Source organism: Scardinius erythrophthalmus (genome assembly GCF_964197995.2).
Source record: "Scardinius erythrophthalmus genome assembly, chromosome: 1".
Lineage (NCBI taxonomy): Eukaryota > Metazoa > Chordata > Actinopteri > Cypriniformes > Leuciscidae > Scardinius > Scardinius erythrophthalmus.
In genome coordinates this window covers 16,250,842-16,266,955 of record NC_138221.1, presented here as the reverse complement: position 1 = coordinate 16,266,955, position 16,114 = coordinate 16,250,842, and the positions used below count along the sequence as shown (strand labels likewise).

Below are 16,114 nucleotides of genomic sequence, written 5' to 3'. Positions count from 1 at the left end.
AATCAAATTGTCTCAAAATTCTAAATTAAAAAGAATAAATATTATAGAACAAAAATAAATTGCATTGGTTTTTACTGGGATGGAGGAAGTTTCATTTTTAGGTGTCCGGTCATTTATGACCGGGAAGGCCCCCAGTGTGACTGCTAAACGAAGACCATCAGAGGGTTAAAAAAAATGTTGTAACTTCAGTAATGATTGCATGTTTAAGTGTTTAACTCCATTAATTTGAATGGCATATTTAATATAAATGTTTATATCAGAAGTATTTTATTTATTTAAACTGTTATTTGCGTCAGTTTCACTAAACGGCTCAACGCGCTCGCTGCCGCGGACATTTAAGAAGGGATGGATATTTGCTTCAAGTGACAGGCTTGGTGATTGAAACTGTATTTATATAATCTTTCTGTATATGTTTAATTTTCTTTAGATTTTCTGTATAAAAGTGACCAAAAATACATTTAACTCCAGCTCACCATCGGTGTCGCCAAAGTGCTCCATCTCCAAAATGTGCGTACGCATGGGTCAGAGTTTGCGTGCAGGTGCGCAAATTTTCCCGTCAAGTTTTTCTTTATAAATCCCACCTTTTGCGCAGGAACTGGCGTACGCATGTTTTCAGCCCCGTTTTGTGCGTACGCAAGCTTTATAAATGAGGCCCCTGATCTTTCCAACAGTGAACTCAGGAGACGTCTGAATCGGTGTATAATCAGTAGGCTAACACTTTACAATAAGTTTCTATTTATTAGGCTACATAAATTACATAAAAAGTACAGTTTGCTTACTCAAGCTTAAGCTTTAAAATAAATAAAACCCCTTGTTTTTTTTTAAAAAGCATATGAATTTTTTTCCACACAGTGCTATCAAGAATCGATAAGAGAATCGTTAAAGAATCGGATCGACAATCAGAATCGTCAGTGGCATTATTATTATTGATAAAATCTTATCATTTCCCATCCCTATGTGAAGACGGTAAAATTATAATCAAACATTAAAGAACATTCATGTTTTTTTTTAAGTTTTTAAAAAAAATTAAAAGTTTAAAATATTTTGCTAACATGAGGTCTTGTCACTGTCAGTCTTTTTACATCAGTGCAAAACTAGGGTATATTAAGACCATCAGCATGCATTGATTAATCCCATGGCATGTAGCAAAAAAAAAAAAAAAAAGTGCGACCAAATCATGCTGGTGCGACCAACTGAGAAAGTTGGTAGCACCAGTGCAAGTGGGTCTTGAGATTGATTATACTTGTCTAGGTGGGTCCTCGAATGAAAAAGTTTGGGAACCCCTGACCTAGAATACTGTCTAACACTTGATGGCTGCTCTGTTAAGTCTTCGTCGTCAGTTAGGAACCTGGGTGTGCTCTTTGATACCAATCTTTCATTTGAAAGTCACGTGTCTAGTATCTGTAAAACTGCATTTTTCCATCTTAAAAATATATCTAAATTACGTCATATGCTCTCATTGACAAATGCGGAACAATTAGTTCATGCGTTCATGACCTCAAGGCTAGATTATTGTAATGCTCTACTAGGTGGTTGCCCTGCACGCTTAATAAACAAACTACAGCTGGTTCAAAACGCAGCAGCTCGAGTTCTTACCAGAACCAGGAAGTATGACCATATTAGCCCAGTTCTGTCAAAACTGCATTGGCTCCCTATCAAACATCGCATAAATTTTAAAATATTGCTGATTACTTACAAAGCACTGAATGGTTTAGCTCCGCAGTACTTGAGCGAGCTCTTAACGCATTATAGTCCGTCACGTCTATTACGATCTCAAAATTCCGGGCAGTTGATTATACCTAGAATATCAAAATCCACTGCTGGCGGTAGATCCTTTTCCTATTTAGCACCAAAACTCTGGAACAGTCTTCCTACCATTGTCCGGGAAGCAGACACACTCTGTCAGTTCAAAGCCAGATTAAAGACACATCTCTTTGACCTAGCTTTCACATAATACATTATAGACTTCTATAATTTAATGTTATGCTGCATAGATTAGGTCAGCCGGAACCGGAAACACTTCCCAAAAATCCTGATGTACTCGTTACATCATGAGAAGAATGGCATCTACGCTAATTTTAGTGTCTGTGTTTATCCCAAGGTTTTTCCTGCAGCCTGCCGGATCCAGGCCGTATCCAGATCTGACGAAGGACCTTCGCCTGGACCCGATGACAACGCAGTGCTGAAGTGCCAACTAGTCTCTCCCTATGGAGGATCCCACTACCACTCTACAGATAAGGCGTTGTCGGGAAAATTCGTCTCGCGGTCTACCCCAAAGCAACAAATAAAATAAAATTCCTTATCAAAATTTATAAGGAAAGACAAGTATTTTGTTTAGGCTTGGCTTGTAGGGAATTCCAAACCTGCGTATATTCTAACGCACATAACTATAGAACCCATTCTAAATGCGCATGTGAACGCCATCAGCGTTTCTCACAGGTTCGCGTTTAAAGTCTGTGTAGAGAGAATGGTGTCGTCTTAGCGGCCCCTAATCTAATGACAAATGATCATTGCGACGGAACCAAATCAATTAAAACTAACTTTAGATGGAAATAACTTAACTCTGCTGTAAAGCCGAAACAATCTCTGTTACCTTAAATTATACGCTTATCTCTGTAAAGCTGCTTTGAGACAATCTACATTGTTAAAAGCGCTATATAAATGAAGATGACTTGACTTGACTTGACTTGACATGTGCTTTGTGGATTTGGAGAAGGCATTCGACTGTGTCCCTCGCGGCGCCCTGTGGAGGGTGCTTCGGGAGTACGGGGTCCAGGGTCCTTTGCTAAGGGCTGTCCGGTCCCTGTACGACCGAAGCAGGAGCTTGGTTCACATTGCCGGCAGTAAGTCAGACTTCTTCCTGGTGCATGTTGGACTCCGGCAGGGCTGCCCTTTGTCGCCGGTTCTGTTCATAATTTTTATGGACAGAATTTCTAGGCGCAGCCTGGGGCCGGAGGGTGTCAGGTTTGGTGACAACACGATTTCATCTCTGCTCTTTGCAGATGATGTTGTTGTGTTGGCCTCATCAAACCAGGACCTTCAGCATGCACTGGGATGGTTTGCAGCCGAGTGTGAAGCGGCTGGGATGAGAATCAGCACCTCCAAATCCGAGGCCATGGTCCTCAGTCGGAAAAGGGTGGCTTGCTCACTTCAGGTTGGTGGAGAGTTCCTGCCTCAAGTGGAGGAGTTTAAGTATCTTGGGGTTTTGTTCACGAGTGAGGGAAGGATGGAATGGGAGATTGACAGACGGATCGGTGCAGCTTCTGCAGTAATGCGGTTGATGTACCGGTCTGTCGTGGTGAAGAAAGAGCTGAGCCGCAAGGCAAAGCACTCGGTTCCTACTCTCACCTATGGTCATGAGCTGTGGGTCATGACCGAAAGGACAAGATCCCGGATACAGGCGGCCGAAATGAGCTTCCTCCGCAGGGTGGCTGGGCGATCCCTTAGAGATAGGGTGAGAAGCTCGGTCACTCGGGAGGAGCTCAGAGTAGAGCCGCTGCTCCTCCACATCGAGAGGGGTCAGCTGAGGTGGCTCGGGCATCTGTTTCGGATGCCTCCTGGACGCCTTCCCGGGAAGGTGTTCCAGGCGCGTCCCACTGGGAGGAGACCCCGGGGAAGACCTAGGTCATGCTGGAGAGACTATGTCTCCCAGCTGGCCTGGGAACGCCTCGGTGTCCCCCCGGAAGAGCTGGAAGAAGTGTCTGGGGAGAGGGAAGTCTGGGCATCTCTGCTTAGACTGCTGCCCCCGCGACCCGGCCCCGGATAAGCGGAGGAAGATGGATGGATGGATGGACTAATATACTGAATAAAATAAGAACTTTAATGTAAAACATGGAAAATAATTCCTTTTAATTAAAACTCAGGTGTGTTGTCCAAAAATAATTTGTAAATGTATTTTAAATATGTTTAGTCTATATACTTGTGCATTAATGCGCTTGAAATGTATTTTTCCAATACATTTGCTTGTACATTATAATCAAGTACAACATATTGTTGACATTTTTGTCTGTTTTATACATAATATTTGACAATAAAATGTAATTTATGAGAGGAGTCTTAACATAATAGTAATGTGTTGTACTTTACAACTGTGAACAGAATACTTTCAATATCATTATGTTCTTAGTCAATTAAACACACATTTAATTGTAATCAGACTACACTGAACAAAAATATTGATTTTTAGTTAGGTGAAAGTCAAGTTTTGTGAATTTAGGCTACAGAGTCTAACAACACAATGAGTTAGAACAACTTCAACTTAAACAGAAAAGCTGAAATAAATAACCCTTTTATATACTGTCTATGGAAATAACATTTAACCATGCATGAAATATGGAAAATATACGAACATGTTGTTTAATGCGCATGCGCCGGAAATACTACGTCATGATGACGCACTACTTCACTAGAGTTTGAAAAATGCGCTGTGTGCGCCTGCGCCCTCACATCTGGGGTCCGTTCTTCGTACGTTGCTTATTACATCCGAGATGAAATGACACATCCAAGATGATATCATCGTGCGAATCATGATCTGGCTAACTCGGTTCTTCGAACACACTTGCCGGATATGATTAGTATCGCTGGATTGAGTTATCACTGCTGAGCATAAACAGATCCACCGCCGAAACTAACGCACACCGCTGACACCGAAACTCTTCTTCTTTTTATTCTTTATTGGCGGCTCGAATTAGCGCCATCTATTGTGGGCTTTGGATCAGAGACTCATAATAACATATTTATTATACAACTTTGTGTACAAACAAAATATACAAAATGTATTAACAATGTGTTCAATGTCATCAGAATACAAATGAGAGTTAAAAGTGATTAGCTGAAAACTAAGAAAGAAAAAAAAAGATAGAAAGTAGGCCTACACAAGAGTAAAATTCTTACAAATACTTTCATATTTACTGAAGATGTTGGCCTAATTGTAGCCTAGTAGGCTAATATGTATTTTAAATAATTTAAAAAAAACACAGAAAAAAATGGTTTGTTAATGGCAAACTTGCATTTATGTATATAACATTTTTCAAGAAGTCACATTAAATTTATAACAAAGTAAGTAAAATATTTCTGAGCTATAAAGTCACAAGATCATCCAAAACAACAAATATGAAATGTAAATATTAAATCTTTGGTATGTCTGAAATAAAAGGCAAAAGAAAAGATGAGGGAGGGAAGATACTACAGGTTTTCTAATGATACAAAACGTGATGCTAATCGGTGAAGTATCCCTTTAAGTCTACCCTTTTCATAAGAATTTATAACTACAGATTTTCTTATATAGTGTTTCTAATTTTTCCAAAAGAAATTAAATAAACATTGGTGAACTATCATGGAAGTCTGAGCATCAACATAAAGAGATGTAACAGAGTTAGACGTGAAAGACCATCTGCTTTGGAAAGTAAAGTTCTACCTTGAGAGACAGATCCCTGTGTAACCCGAGATTTTGTGTTTTCCTGTTTTTTTTTCCAGAATCAAGAGAAAAGTAATCAACACATCTGTTCTTCATATCCTTAGAAACGACTCTAACAAATAAGTAGCTTTCACTGGGATGCCTTCGATGTTCGTTAAACAACAATGTTTGATTGATTAGAGTTCACATTTATGTATATTTAAAAGTAAGCCTGATGTCCTGGAAAATAACCTAATGATATGAATAGCTAAATAAACCTGAGGAGAGTTGTGTAAAACAGAGTATATCATCTGCAAGTTGACTCGATATGATCTCTCCATCTGCAATATTAATGCCCTGTATAGCACTTGTCCTACGATGAACAGAAAGTAATTGACCAGCTTAAAAAAATAAATATGGTTAAATTGAACAGCCTTGTCTAATTCCACATAGTAAATTAAATCTGGTAGATTAGCCATTTTCAATTTGATTGTAAAGAAACTGAGGAAAGCAGGCGAAGATGTGGATCTAAACCCCTGGTGATTTAATAAATGTTGTGTGATTTAATAAAAGGGTGTTGATAACATTAACAATTTGAGAACAAAGTTTAACTATAATAATTTTCATTCGATGTGATCTGAACTAACTTTGTGATCGTAAGATTTAATCACCAGTTGATCAGAACAAAAGTGGCTGACATGTTACTTGTTCAGATGACATTTTCCTTCTTATTTTGGAAATAACTCCTGGAGGTCGTAAACTGGGGGAGGGCCACTCCTCAAGATTACACTGTGGCGGAGGAGCTGGCGCTGAGTAACAATAAGGGACGGCCGATTATGGATGGGATTACAGGTGCTGTACAATCTGACCCTGCTGGCTCCTCTAAGCAAGTGACACTGGGTATGTGTGTGCAATGCATTAATAATGTTTTAAAAAAAATTAAATATGGCTGACTGTGTTCTGCAGTAGAGGGAAATACAGTGTCCCTGTTGAAGCCAGCACACACACACACAGTTTCCCACACAGAGGTCAGTACACTGTTAGAAAAAGAGGTACAATACAGGTCCATTTTTGTTCCCTAAGGTACAAACTTTGCATATGTACCCTTAAAGGTACAAAAATGTATTTTAGGTACAATTGTGCACCTTTAAGGTACAATAATGCACCTTCCATTGTACATTGTGGGCTTTTCGAGGTGTAAGGTACATATTTGTCCCTTACATATTTGTACCTTAGTGTTTAAATGTAAAATGGCAGGAATTAGTGGATGCTGAAAATGTCATCTCTCAATATAGAAACACAAGTTAACCTATACTATCAAACTCAATAACTCAATAATTGTCAAACTAAATGAACTGTAAACTTTTTAGATTAGGGCAAAATAAATCAGACTGTTTTTTTGTTTTGTTTTTTTGTGAAGTGTCCCTTTGAATCATTTTTAATCATGTTAATGAGGATTATGTAATCATTTATATTCACAAACAGTATTGAAGGATTTGATTTTCAAACCCTTTACCCTATTTACATTAGAATAAAACAGACAAATAATTGTTAACGCTTTAAGTTGAAAGGATCTAGCTACAGGCTAACCAGAGCTCGACTCGGCGGAAGCATAAATATTGCAGCGCGGAAGGATACATGAGTGAATCGACAGTGATCCAACTGTCAGTCCCTGTCAGTGTCGATCAAAGGCGGGAGGATGGCGCTTCGACACTTATCCACGGAGGATTTAATCATTTGGGATAGAGGTCACTGGAGAGGAGAGAAGTAAATTCAAAGGTAAAGTATTTTTTTTTTTTATTATCAGTGTGTGTGGTGTTAATTCAAAGTTGGAAGTTAACTTTTACTGTTAATGTTAGCTCTAGCCAAGTTCATTCTCTGTCAACATTAATGCTAGCTAGCTAGACTCGACATTGACGATTGCCATTATTAACGTTAGTTAGTTAAAACATTATCAGTATTATGTCCCATATTGCCGTTCCACATACTATGATTATAAGTAACGTAAGTTACTAGCTGCTATCCTAGCTACAGTTCACCATCGAGCTAACGTTTAGCAGTACGTTAACTTTTCGGCGGCAAAAACACTTGTCATCCAACTCTGACACAGTAGTTTTATAGCTTAGCTTAACGTCGTAGTAGTTAGTAATAAAACTACTAAAATCGAATTTAGTAATACAACTAACGTTACTGCGAAAAGCGTTTTTGCCGCCGAAAAGTATTTTGTTCTGACTTACGTTAGTTAGGACTGCGTCAGAGGAGAACGATGAAAAAATACTTTTTGCCGCCCAACAGCAATATTTTAATGCTAAAGCAAAGCCATTTGGGCGGAATGTGACTATCGATAGCCAGTGAGGGTTTGGAATTATGATTTAGTCTTTATTTGGTCGTCAAACTGTCTTAGAACATTGCCAACCTTTTGATGCACACATTGTTTTCCACCATGTATTTTCATGCTTGTGCTTTCAGTTTTCTGCAAGTGGTTTGTATGCTTATTTAATTGTTCAATTTTATATTCTTTTAAATAGCATACCTGGCACATGTCTCTCAAACGTAAGTTCAAATATGAGCGGGTGCCACTGGTAGATGATGAAGAGGTGAGAAGAATGAAACAGAAATTTGGTCATCACCAAAAGTCTTTACAACAGGAAGAAAACACAAGCAAACGAGCCAAGGCATCAAAGGTCAGAGTCAGAGCATCTTCTTTGGTTTGCTGTATATCTATGTGTGCATGTTTTACACACAAGCAGTGTGGCCCAATGGTTAGCCCCTTAACCCAGCATGGTAGAGAATAGTCCCCCCTGTAAAGTGCTTTAAGTAGCTATGATAAAAACGCTATTATAAAATGTAATAAATTATTATTAAGAGCTAATTTTTCATAAACATTAAAGAGGGGAAAAGCAACTGTCAAATGAGCAAATGTTCGTCATCCCTCTGTGTCGTAGAAGGTGGATATTATTGGGGAGGATGATACCTCAGTAGTGAGCCATGTGAAAGTCCTGCAGGACCAGTATCGGAAGACACAGCCAGATGCCCGAATGGTTGAGGAACGGATGATGAGGACATTTGCTTGGAGAAGGCGAGCGATTGCCAATGGGATGACTATCAAAGGTTTGTCTACATTTATTTCCTTACATTTGTGTTGGGAGTTCATATTAAATTACTAAAGACTCTCTTTGAAATTTAATTTTAAAATCCTATGATAATGTTGTGACATGTTTCCCGTTTGTTTGTGCTGTGTTGCAGCTATTTCAGGAAATGGGCCGGCTTCATGATGAAATGAATATCTGCCGAAGATTCGAAGATGGCTTTAAGTGCTTAGATTGACTCAAAGGAAATCTCCCCTTGCAGATCTGGCTTTGGAGGAAAGGGAAGCTGCCCTCCACCGAAGATGTCCTTGGTAAGTGACTCACTGATCAGCCATGGTCACCCCTAGTGTTGTGGAGCCATTTAAGCTTAATTTCTTTTCTATTTGTCTTCAGACAAGATAAGGTCTAACTAACCAAAATACACTATGTATATTCAGGTAATACACTTTTTTTTTTTTTTTACTTAATTTTCAGGGATTGATTTCAGAGCTGCAATCCTGCTGTTGCCGATCCTGTTCGGGGAGAAAAATGACGTACTTGGGGAGGTGTGTAATTTGTATATACTTTTTTTTGTTCACATTACTTCCCACAGAGACTGGGAGAATGATATGCATTCCTTCCCTTGGATGTCTTATTTCATAATACAAAGTTTCTAGTTATCAATGCTGGGCCTTGGTGTGGACATGGGGGGCCGCATAGTGCAAACCTCACTGCAGCAGTGAGAGAGAGCTGTGCAGTACAACAAAAATATGGTGTTTTTTGAAAATTAAACCATGTAAACCTGTTCTGGTACAACCTTAAAATAGAGTTATGAATCTGAAAAGGAGCATAATATGGGTGCTTTAACCCTTTCACACGTAAGTTTAAAATATTCTGGCTGACCCCCCAGCGTGAGTTTTTCAAGGCAACCGTTATTTAGAACGTGTCACTTTATGGTTTCCATGGTGACGCGTCATTGCTTGTCACGTGACACACCGCAGCAACAACAGAGCTGAATGAATGATGATCTGCTTTTATGTAATTTTTTCCTTTTTTATTCAAAATATTCACAAATTTGTTAGATATGGTCATGAATTATCTGATATTCCGATTGTCAAATATATGCAAGTGGAAGTGTTTTGTTGTTTAAAACACCTTTATAACGATCGCGTTAGTTGAGCTGTATGCGCGATGGGCGCCGCCATCTTAGTTTGTGCCGCAGACGCAGTTCAGAGAATCAGATCTGTTGGATTTACAACACGTGAATTCATCCACTTCTCCCGAAGTACATGAAAGTAAGTGGCCGGTGAACTGGGAGAAGAATAGAGTAAACTTTAAAGTTACTTACACAATGTGTATCTTATATGAATAAAACGTGTCTAATTATAATGGAAAGGATTATTATTGCCTCTTCCTTTGACATCAGTGTGTATTTTACAAACTCTAAATGTATTGTTTTTTAGTACTTATATGTCTGAAACCTAAAATAAACATTATGTGGTTGAAAACACTGAAAAGTTGTGATATATGACAGCTCTGAGCGCGCCTGTCTCTGGCTCAGCGCCAGCCAACGCGCGAAAGCATATTTGAATTTAGCAGTTGATCACGTGATGCACTGACCGTTCTAATCACACCGGTGTGATCGTACGCTCCAGGGACCAGCCTAGACTGATCACACCGGTGTGATCGTACGTGCGAAAGGGTTAAGGTCTTTACTTACCGAAGACGTTTTTTTTTTTTAGTATATATATATATATATATATATATATATATATATGAACTTTTTTTTTTTTATGCATGTTTGTGGTAGATTTCTGCATTTTAACTAATTTATGATCTCTTGCAGGATCAGCCACCCAACAAAAATATGGTGTTTTTTGAAAATTAAACCATGTTAACCTATTCTGGTGCAACCTTAAAATAGAGTTATGAATCTGAAAAGGAGCATAATATGGGCGCTTTAAGGTCTTTACTTACTGTAGAAGTTTTTTTAGCGTGTGTGTGTATGTATGTATGTATGTGTGTATATATATGAACAGTTTTTTTTTTAATGAATGTGGTAGATTTCTGCATTTTAACTACTTTATGATCTCTTGCAGGATCAGACACCATCGCCATATCCTACTGTACAACTCGACGCTGTCTCTGACTGGAGGAGTGTGCTGACTCAAAGGGTCCCTGCAGTGGTCAAACTGGATGGGCAGTCAGTCTGAAGGGCGCTTGGTTTGGAGGAAGGTGTTATTGCTGCTTTTTGTGCTTATTTCATATACAACGTGCTATATCCATCTCGCCTGAAGAACACCCTGATTTTAATTCAGCGATATGTTCTAAAAATGTCTGAGGTTGGTGATAAACCTCTACCTGTTAGTGTGACCAGGGTAATCAACATTTTAGCTTGATCAACAACCGCAATGCCTACACCATTCAGCTGTCCTAAATGCTCTCGAAGAGCCTTCACATTGGTGAAGTTAATGCAGCACATCGGACTTGTTCATGCACATTGTATTAAGTTGTCAGTTGGTCAATGAAATGCTTCTTAAAAAAATGTTTAATTTTTTTAAAATGTTTTTTTTTTATATCAGACATGACATCCTAAACATTGTGGCATTTTATTTTGTGATGTTACATTGTATGGTTGTGAGATGAATTATTGAATCTGTGAATTAAACTGTTTTCCATTTAAGAACTAAAATAAATGTCTAAAATTCAGTTAGTTGTTGTTTGCCTTTATTTTCTTTCACTCCTTAAGGAATAAAAAGGAACTTTTTTGCCACCTAAAGGTACAAAATGGCTTTGTCACTGGGGTGGTACCTTAATGGGACAAAATTGTACCTTTTTCCAGAGGTACTTTATTGTACCTTTGTCTAAGGTACATTATTGATCCTCAAAGGTACAGTATTGGCTCTTAGAAGGTACAAACAAGTAAGGTACAAATTTGCTCCTCTGACTCGAGGTACAATAATGTACCTTTGAGGGTACCACCCCAGTGACAAGCTTTTGTTCCTTAAAGGTACCGTTTTGTACTTTTTTTTCTGAGAGTGTATGCAGGAGACAGAACACAATGAACATAACCTGCTTTACAACAGTTATGCTTTACATTAGCCTTTTATTTATTAGGGTGAACCAAATGATGAAGACACTCTTTCTGTGTGTTCTCATACAGCTGCTGAGATGAATGCACTGGGCTTTTTATTATGGCACACATTTGAATGTCATAATTAAGTGACTGGCCCTTACACATCTCTTTTATTGAAGGATTTTTCACAACCTGCCCCAGAAACTGAAGCCTCTACCTCAATGGGCTTCAGAAGAAATGTGAACAAGGTAAGGATTTAAAACCCTTGACCAACCTCCAGAATGATTGTTTGTGGTGGAATTGTTTTTAAGGTGAAAACAGACTCAGTCAGGGCCCTTTACAAAAGGAGTCTCGAACTAGACTGTTCACTGAAGGAGCTGGACTGTGAGCTGAGGAGGCTCCAAATTAAAAAAATTAAATTGGAGATCAAACAGCTGGAAAAACAGCTCTCAGTATGTGAACTTTTTTTTAACCAAGTAACCCTTTAATATGAACACTATGAATGTTTATTAAAGGGGTCATATAATGCCATTTTTGTACAAGCTAATATGATTCTTTAGGGTCTAAATTAAAAGGCTGTAATATATGTAAGGAATAATTGACAACAGCATTCGCTTCACGTCGTGACCGCATTACCACCTCGGGTGTGCATTATTTTTCTAATAATTCAACAGCCTGAAGTCAATTATTCCGCTTATACTACAGTTACCACACCTCGAAACATTGTTCAGATTATGTATTTCAAGACGTTTGTCAAGTTTTTGTCATTAAAACGCTCTTGTATGTAGGACTAATTTCTTACGCATAATCTAAGCCTCCGTTGCTAATTCCAAAACATCATTTTAGAGTTAGTAACGGAGGTTTGAGCCACTGATAGCAGACTAATGCTGGACACACGTCTAGCTTACACATTCGCTGACTGTTTACATCGACTGAAGCAGATTTTAAACACGACTTTGAACACAGACTGAATGCGCTGAACACGCGTTTGGCCACGATCAGTCATAAGAATCAAATTACATTCATAACCGGCCTTAAAGAGTGTCCCTGGCTTTATGCAGTTAATGCAGTTATTAGAGAGAGATGTTGCAAAAATGAGACAGAAAAGCATGTGCGTCAATATTATTATTTATTTATTAATTCAATTCGTTGGAACTACTTTAGCTGTGTGTTTCCATGAAAATAATGCACACCTTAGAACGTTCGTCAACCAATCAGATTCAAGCATTCAACGGCCCTGTAGTATAATTATAAATATAAGTATATATAATATACATATATAAAAATTCTCATTAGTATTGTAAGAAAACACTAATTTTACCTGGTCAAAAACAGCTCTGTTTTCAGTGCGCCGTTTCAGGTCTTTAAATGATAATGAGCTTTGCTCACCCCACCCCTCTGTTCTGTGCATACACCGTTTCTAACACAATAACCATAACGCGTTGTTCATTATAAACGTGGGATTATGAATTATATCCAGAAAGTAGTAAATAGAAAACATGCCGTAATGTTCCCTGAGTGTAAAAATAGCCGCATTCATTGTGAAGTGTGCAAGCAATTTGCAAAAATGTATATAAAGATTAATATAAAGCTTAAAGGGGCTATATGCAACTGTTTCCCCAAAATAAACGTAACAATAGCCTTTTTATTTGACCATGTATGACTCAAACATCTCCTGATGAGCATACTGACACCTTGTCAGCTCACAGTGGGTGCACCTATAAGCCTGTATCCTATTTTTCCTATTTTCTGTCGGGTCGGATTTTTCGCGCGCTGTCTGCGGATGTGACGTCAAGCGCGTTCATGTTAAACGTTTCAGATCACTCTGCCACCACCGCTAGTCAGCAAACAAACTTAGTTTCTCAAACAATATATGTATTTGACTGTTCTTACCTCTGTAAACATAATGTTGACTTCTTTGCAGCGGATGACTTGTGAAGTGTGCACGTACGAGAGCGAGCAGAAAGGAAGAGCAGTTCAGTTTTTTGGCCACAGGTGTCAGTCGCGAGTTTAAATTTCAGAAAAAAGCATATAGCCCCTTTAATAAAACGTTACTCACTTCAGTTCTTCTGGAGGTGCAGCAGGAACACGAATAGTTGGTACGTATCCTTTTTTCAGGAGCAGCTTCTTAGCAAAAACCAGCTTTATACTGACCCTCCCTTATAAAGCAGTCTGGTGTGTGAAATAATTTGCGCACATGAAAGCATTGACGTTGATCGAGGGGAATATTCCATTTGAAAACAAACTCAGCCACTGCGTCTTCAGCTGATTTGTGGCCCTGTCTGAGGGTCAGGATAGGGGGTTAGCAAAAACCTCTGGCATGCATAACCTCTATCTCCTACCAACAGGCCATCAAAAAGCCCTGTCATAGAACAGAAAAGGGGAAAATTGTGTAGTTTTGCTATTAAAATTAAAACTTTAAAGTGTACTGTACCAAGTTTAACTTGCCTTCTTCAAAGCGCTGACACAAAATAGACTCACGGAAAATCCGTGAGTCATGCACTGAGCCAGGCCATTTGGCATCCAATCTTGTGATCATGCATTCATGAAATGATGAAATGTACAGTAAATAATTGTCCTATCTGTTAGTTACTATTTATTTAAAGATTGATCTCAATGCAAATAAAAATAATTTCACATAGGCTATATAGTAGCCCTACCTGAACATTAAGGCTGTGAAAGGACTTTCTGTTCACATAATCTCCCTCATGTTCTCCGAGAGCAGTGGAGATTGCAACATGTGTGCCGTCTATTGCTCCTATGACTCTAGGGAATCTTATCATAGGAATTAAAAATGTATATGTAAAATCATTATTAACAGGTAGCTACTGCAGACTATTGTATAATAGTTTTCTAAGTGTGAAATATGCTTTTTTGAAGAAGAAGAAAAAAAAATGAGTGTGAAAGGTTAAATTTGTTCATGTGATGTCACCCTATCAAGATATCTTACCGAAAATTTTATAAAAGCCCTCTTTTATGGACATGGTCGATAAATGTCCAGGGAACACGATGAAGCTATTTATGTAACCCTGCAGAGCGAAGACCACCTTGCGAAAGGTTCGACAGACCGTGTTTTCCCCTAGATTCTCTGCATCACCGACCGCATACAAGTATGTACCACTTTTGCACAAAAAAACGCAACGCAATATATACCATTTGCGGTACAGTAAGGGAATGGCTTCGACATGGCTTCGAGAAGTTCACAAAGATGATCTGTATCTTTCATACAAGTATCAGGAAAGTCAAATGGATTTTGTCTGTCCCTAAAAACTCTTTCTCTACGAAGTGCTCGTCTAACAATTTGCGTGGAGATGTCCAGAGGATTTGGGAGAAAATGGTGAAGCCATTCATACTTTGCAAGTACTGGCTGGCGGGCAAGAACGTCGTTCTCCAGCAACGAAACCCAGTAAACTAATAAAGGATCTTGCCAGGACATCGCCAGTTTTACTATACAAAAGTTGGTGTTTTGAGGTGTAAACGACATGCCAGATAGTTACTAACCGCAGATGAGATAAACAACCTTCACAGTAACTTATACGTTACACGTTTGTGCAGTGATCATTCCATCAAAGGTAATTTCAACATTTGTTTGAATACAATGGGTGTATGATCACGTAATTAATCGTGTCTTTAAGTTACCCTGTAGTTTCGTCAATCAACACCACCAGGTGCTTCGGCAAGTCAGCTGTTTGTGTTATGAGTCTAGGCTAACTGTACGTTCACACCGCCGGCGAGAGCTCAATTATTACTGCTCGATTATCTAAAAAAAACATGTCTGCTTTACACAATTTACCTTGGAATTAATCCTAGTCCATAGTTATGCAGCTAGCTCGCTAACAGACTTGATAGCTACTAGAAAGACCTGGAACTACTGGACTCTGCGTTGAAAATACCCGTTTGTTGCCCACCAGGTATCCATGGTAGTCACGTGACTGCAAAGTATGAATTGCAACAGAAAACAGACGCTGGGAATTAGTTATGTCACCTATATGTTTCTTTGCTCTCAGCTGATTGGCCAAACTTCAGTCTGAGATCTTGAATCCAGAACATAACCTGCCCCGGAGCAGGTTAGCCGTGCAGCGTAAGATACCATGGTGACAAACACCGATTAAAGCCGAGCTACTTTCATAGTACCTAAAACCCAGGGTTGGCGGAAACTAAACTGGAACAACAGAATTTATGATTTCTGTGCTTTTCACATTCACAATATAATGAATTTTGATTTATCTAATAGCTACATTTGATTAAATACTGCATAAACTAGTTTCAGAGCTCTGTACAGGTCATTATACAAAAACATCTGCAGCGTTTTAATTGGAAAGTTAGTTTTCATATTTATATAAACAATAACTATTGGGGAACATTCTATATTTAGTAACTATTTCTATGTTAATACAAAAAAATTCTGTTGTTAAAAATAACTATCCTGCAATGTTTTGGGAACATTATTCTATTGTTGCAAAAAAATAAAAAAGAGCATTCCTAGAACATTATTATTTAGTTCCCAAAACAATTGTCACATGTCTGTCCTGTCTTGTGCTGTACATGGGTGTTTGTTGTTTTGTGCCATGTGCT

At 38.6% G+C, this 16,114-nt stretch overlaps 1 protein-coding gene across 2 annotated transcripts in view; it reads right to left on the bottom strand.

The window, feature by feature from the left end:
• Positions 1 to 16,114, bottom strand: part of LOC308691359 (uncharacterized protein) — a gene marked incomplete at its 3' end in the record, with an annotated part of 90,149 nt that overhangs the window by 34,201 nt on the left and 39,834 nt on the right. The gene's annotated exons all lie outside the window — the stretch shown is intronic.